The sequence below is a fragment of the Salvelinus fontinalis genome, unplaced genomic scaffold (genome assembly GCF_029448725.1).
Source record: "Salvelinus fontinalis isolate EN_2023a unplaced genomic scaffold, ASM2944872v1 scaffold_0281, whole genome shotgun sequence".
Taxonomy (NCBI): domain Eukaryota; kingdom Metazoa; phylum Chordata; class Actinopteri; order Salmoniformes; family Salmonidae; genus Salvelinus; species Salvelinus fontinalis.
In genome coordinates this window covers 195,342-200,848 of record NW_026600490.1, presented here as the reverse complement: position 1 = coordinate 200,848, position 5,507 = coordinate 195,342, and positions in this window count along the sequence as shown.

Here is a 5,507-nt window from a genome sequence, read left to right as displayed (position 1 = left end):
CTCCTCTTCTCCCTCCCTCTCTCGCTCCTCTTCTCCCTCCTTCTCTCGCTCTTCTTCTCCCTCCCTCTCTCGCTCCTCTTCTCCCTCCCTCTCTCGCTCCTCTTCTCCCTCCCTCTCTCACTCCTCTTCTCCCTCCCTCTCTCGCTCCTCTTCTCCCTCCTTCTCTCGCTCCTCTTCTCCCTCCCTCTCTCGCTCCTCTTCTCCCTCCTTCTCTCGCTCCTCCTCTCCCTCCTTCTCTCGCTCCTCTTCTCCCTCCCTCTCTCGCTCCTCTTCTCCCTCCTCTCGCTCCTCTTCTCCCTCCTTCTCTCGCTCCTCTTCTCCCTCCCTCTCTCGCTCCTCTTCTCCCTCCTTCTCTCGCTCCTCTTCTCCCTCCTTCTCTCGCTCCTCTTCTCCCTCCTTCTCTCGCTCCTCTTCTCCCTCCCTCTCTTGCTCCTCTTCTCCCTCCTTCTCTCGCTCCTCTTCTCCCTCCCTCTCTCGCTCCTCTTCTCCCTCCTTCTCTCGCTCCTCTTCTCCCTCCCTCTCTCGCTCCTCTTCTCCCTCTCTCGCTCCTCTTCTCCTAGTGCCACTGACCTAAGACAACGTCATACCAGAGCTCAGAGGTCCGTATCCACAAAGAATCTCAGAGTAGGAGTGTTGATCTAGGATCTGTTCATATAAATGGTATTCATTATAATCTAAAAGGCAAAACTGATCTTAGATCAGCACGCTTTGTGGATATGAGCCCTGGTGTCCCCAGGTTCTGTAGATTCATGTACTTCTAAAGTAGTCTTGTTTCTCCATGAGCCGCGTGTCTGAAGACAACACTTGGAGAGGAGTGAAGGAGAGGAGAGCTTAGGAGTCTGGTATGAGAGACTACTTCTAGGAGAGGAGAGGAGAACTTAGGAGTCTGGTATGAGAGACTACCTCTAGGAGAGGAGAACTTAGGAGTCTGGTATGAGAGACTACCTCTAGGAGAGGAGAACTTAGGAGCCTGGTATGAGAGACTACTTCTAGGAGAGGAGAACTTAGGAGCCTGGTATGAGAGACTACCTCTAGGAGAGGAGAACTTAGGAGCCTGGTATGAGAGACTACTTCTAGGACAGGAGAGGAGAACTTAGGAGCCTGGTATGAGAGACTACTTCTAGGAAAGGAGAGGAGAGCTTAGGAGTCTGGTATGAAAGACTACTTCTAGGAGAGGAGAGGAGAATTTAGGAGTCTGGTATGAGAGACTACTTCTAGGAGAGGAGAGCTTAGAAGCCTGGTATGAGAGACTACTTCTAGGAGAGAAGAACTTAGGAGCCTGGTATGAGAGACTACTTCTAGGACAGGAGAGGAGAGCTTAGAAGCCTGGTATGAGAGACTACTTCTAGGAAAGGAGAGAATAATTTAGGAGTCTGGTATGAGAGACTACTTCTAGGAGAGGAGAGCTTAGAAGCCTGGTATGAGAGACTACTTCTAGGAGAGGAGAGGAGAATTTAGGAGTCTGGTATGAGAGACTACTTCTAGGAGAGGAGAGCTTAGAAGCCTGGTATGAGAGACTACTTCTAGGAGAGAAGAACTTAGGAGTCTGGTATGAGAGACTACTTCTAGGACAGGAGAGGAGAACTTAGGAGCCTGGCATGAGAGACTACTTCTAGGAGATTAGAGGAGAACTTAGGAGCCTGGTATGAGAGACTACTTCTAGGAGAGAAGAACTTAGGAGCCTGGTATGAGAGACTACTTCTAGGAGAGGAGAACTTAGGAGCCTGGTATGAGAGACTACTTCTAGGAAAGGAGAGGAGAACTTAGGAGCCTGGTATGAGAGACTACTTCTAGGAAAGGAGAGAAGAACTTAGGAGCCTGGTATTAGAGACTACTTCTACAGTTGAAGTCGGAAGTTTACATACACTTAGGTTGGAGTCATTAAAACTCGTTTTTCAACTACTCCACAAATTTCTTGTTAACAAACTATAATTTTGGCAAGTTGGTTAGGACATCTACTTTGTGCATGACACAAGTCATTTTTCCAACAATTGTTTACAGACAGATTATTTCACTTAAAATTCACTGTATCACAATTCTAGTGGGTCAGAAGTTAAACATACACTAAGTTGACTGTGCCTTTAAACAGCTTGGAAAATTCCAGAAAATGATATGGCTTTAGAAGCTTCTGATAGACTAATTGACATAATTTGAGTCAATTGGAGGTGTACCTGTGAATGTATTTCAAGTCCTACCTTCAAACTCAGTGCCTCTATGCTTGACATCATGGGAAAATCAAAAGAAATCAGCCAAGACCTCAGAAATAAAATTGTAGACCTCCACAAGTCTGCTTCATCCTTGGGAGCAATTTCCAAACGCCTGAAGGTACCATGCTCATCTGTACAAAAAATAGTATGCAAGTATAAACACCATAGGACCACGCAGCTGTCATACCGCTCAGGAAGGAGACGCGTTCTGTCTCCTAGAGATTAAAGTCCTATATGGGCATAATCTGAAAGGCCGCTCAGCAAGGAAGAAGCCACTGCTCCAAATCTGCCATAAAAAAGCCAGACTACGGTTTGCAACTGCACATGGGGACAAAGATTGTACTTTTTGGAGAAATGTCCTCTGGTCTGATGAAACAAAAATAGAACTGTTTGGCCATAATGACCATTGTTGTGTTTGTAGGAAAAAGGGGGAGGCTTGCGAGCCGAAGAACACCATACCAACCGTGAAGCACGGGGGTGGCAGCATCATGTTGTGGGGGTGCTTTGCTGCAGGAGGGTTTGGTGCACTTCATAAAATAGATGGCATCATGAGGGAGGAAAATTATGTGGATATATTGAAGCAACATCTCAAGACATCAGTCAGGAAGTTAAAGCTTGATTGCAAATGGGTCTTCCAAATGGACAATGACCCCATGCATACTTCCAAAGTTGTGGCAAAATGGCTTAAGGACAACAAAGTGAAGGTATTGGAGTGGCCATCACAAAGCCCTGACCTCAATCCTATAGAAAATATGTGGGCAGAACTGAAAGTGACCTAAATGCCCTCTCTGTCTTACTCATAGAAACAGAGTTCTACAGAGTTCTACTAACATTCTAGAATTCCATGTCTTACTCCTAGAAACAGAGTTCTACTAACATTCTAGAATTCCATGTCTTACTCATAGAAACAGAGTTCTACTAACATTCTAGAATTCCATGCCTTACTCATAGAAACAGAGTTCTACTAACATTCTAGAATTCCATGCCTTACTCATAGAAACAGAGTTCTACTAACATTCTAGAATTCCATGTCTTACTCATAGAAACAGAGTTCTACTAACATTCTAGAATTCAATTTCTTACTCATAGAAACAGAGTTCTACTAACATTCTAGAATTCCATGTCTTACTCATAGAAACAGAGTTCTACTAACATTCTAGAATTCCATGTCTTACTCATAGAAACAGAGTTCTACTAACATTCTAGAATTCTATGTCTTACTCCTCCTAGTGACAGTGACCTTTGATGAGATCGTGGTGTATTCATTTCCACTACACCGGATTCTCCACTTGCAAACTTCCTGCCATTGATTTAAAAGTATTGCATTGGTGGATGAATTGGCTGGAGGGAGTTTCCGCCATTGTTAAATCCATGCGAGAAAATGTGCAAATGAATACTTTGGGTGAAGGGTAGAGAATCAAGACGCAGCCTTTCTTTCCCTGCTGTCCCACTAGGGAACTTCTGTTGAGACTGAACAGAAATACGACCATACTACCACACAGTCTAGTGTTGTGATGCCGGGAATTAAAAAACATCGTTCCGGGGCCTCCCGAGTGGCGCAGCGGTCTAGAGGCGTCACTACAGACCCTAGTTCGATCCCGGGCTGTATCACAACCGATCGGGTGTCCCATAGGGCGGCACACAATTGGCCCAGCGTCGTCTGGGATAAGGGAAGGGTTAGCAGCTCCTAGTGGCGGGCCGGGCACCTGCAGGCTGACCCCGGTCGTCAGTTGAACAGTGTTTCTTCCGACACATTGGTGCGGCTGGTTTCCGGGTTAAGCGGGCGGGTGTTAAGAAGGTGATTTGGCGGGTGATGTTTCGGAGGGATGTATGACTTGACCTTCGCCTCCCGAGCCCGTTGAGGAGTTACAACTAGACAAGATCATAATTGAGGAGAAAAAGGGGCGGTACAAATGTTTATTTTTTTAAAGGTTCCTAATATATGTTCAGTTCAGTCCCAATATAACACAATCAATGACCTCTGAACTGGGGAAGAATGTGTGAAACAATGACCTCTGAACTGGGGCAGAATGTGTGAAACAATGACCTCTGAACTGGGGCAGAATGTGTGAAACAATGACCTCTGAACTGGGGCAGAATGTGTGAAACAATGACCTCTGAACTGGGGCAGAATGTGTGAAACAATGACCTCTGAACTGGGGCAGAATGTGTGAAACAATGACCTCTGAACTGGGGCAGAATGTGTGAAACAATGACCTCTGAACTGGGGCAGAATGTGTGAAACAATGACCTCTGAACTGGGGCAGAATGTGTGAAACAATGACCTCTGAACTGGGGCATAATGTGTGTGATGTCATTTGAAGAACCTTGATGGAGGCAACATAACCCTTTCCTCTGACCTCTCATGACCCCGTTTCCATTAGTGACTGTAGCGCGCACACACACACACACACACACACACACACACACACACACACACACACACACACACACACACACACACACACACACACACACACACACATTGCTTTATTACCCCTGGACTGCTGGTGGAGGGAGTCATTGCTTTATTTCCCCTGGACTGCTGGTGGAGGGAGTCATTGCTTTATTACCCCTGGACTGCTGCTGGAGGAGTCATTGCTTTATTACCCCTGGACTGCTGGTGGAGGAGTCATTGCTCTATTACCCCTGGACTGCTGCTGGAGGAGTCATTGCTTTATTACCCCTGGACTGCTGGTGGAGGAGTCATTGCTCTATTACCCCTGGACTGCTGCTGGAGGAGTCATTGCTCTATTACCCCTGGACTGCTGCTGGAGGAGTCATTGCTTTATTACCCCTGGACTGCTGGTGGAGGAGTCATTGCTCTATTACCCCTGGACTGCTGCTGGAGGAGTCATTGCTCTATTACCCCTGGACTGCTGGTGGAGGAGTCATTGCTCTATTATCCCTGGACTGCTGGTGGAGGGAGTCATTGCTCTATTATCCCTGGACTGCTGGTGGAGGGAGTCATTGCTCTATTATCCCTGGACTGCTGGTGGAGGGAGTCATTGCTTTATTACCCCTGGACTGCTGGTGGAGGGAGTCATTGCTCTATTACCCCTGGACTGCTGGTGGAAGGAGTCATTGCTTTATTACCCCTGGACTGCTGGTGGAGGGAGTCATTGCTCTATTACCCCTGGACTGCTGGTGGAGGGAGTCATTGCTCTATTACCCCTGGACTGCTGGTGGAAGGAGTCATTGCTTTATTTGGACCGAGACAGTGTGTTGACCATTATACAAAGGAGGTGAGGTGAGACAGTGTGTTGATCATTATACAGAGGAGGTGAGAGAGCGAGACAG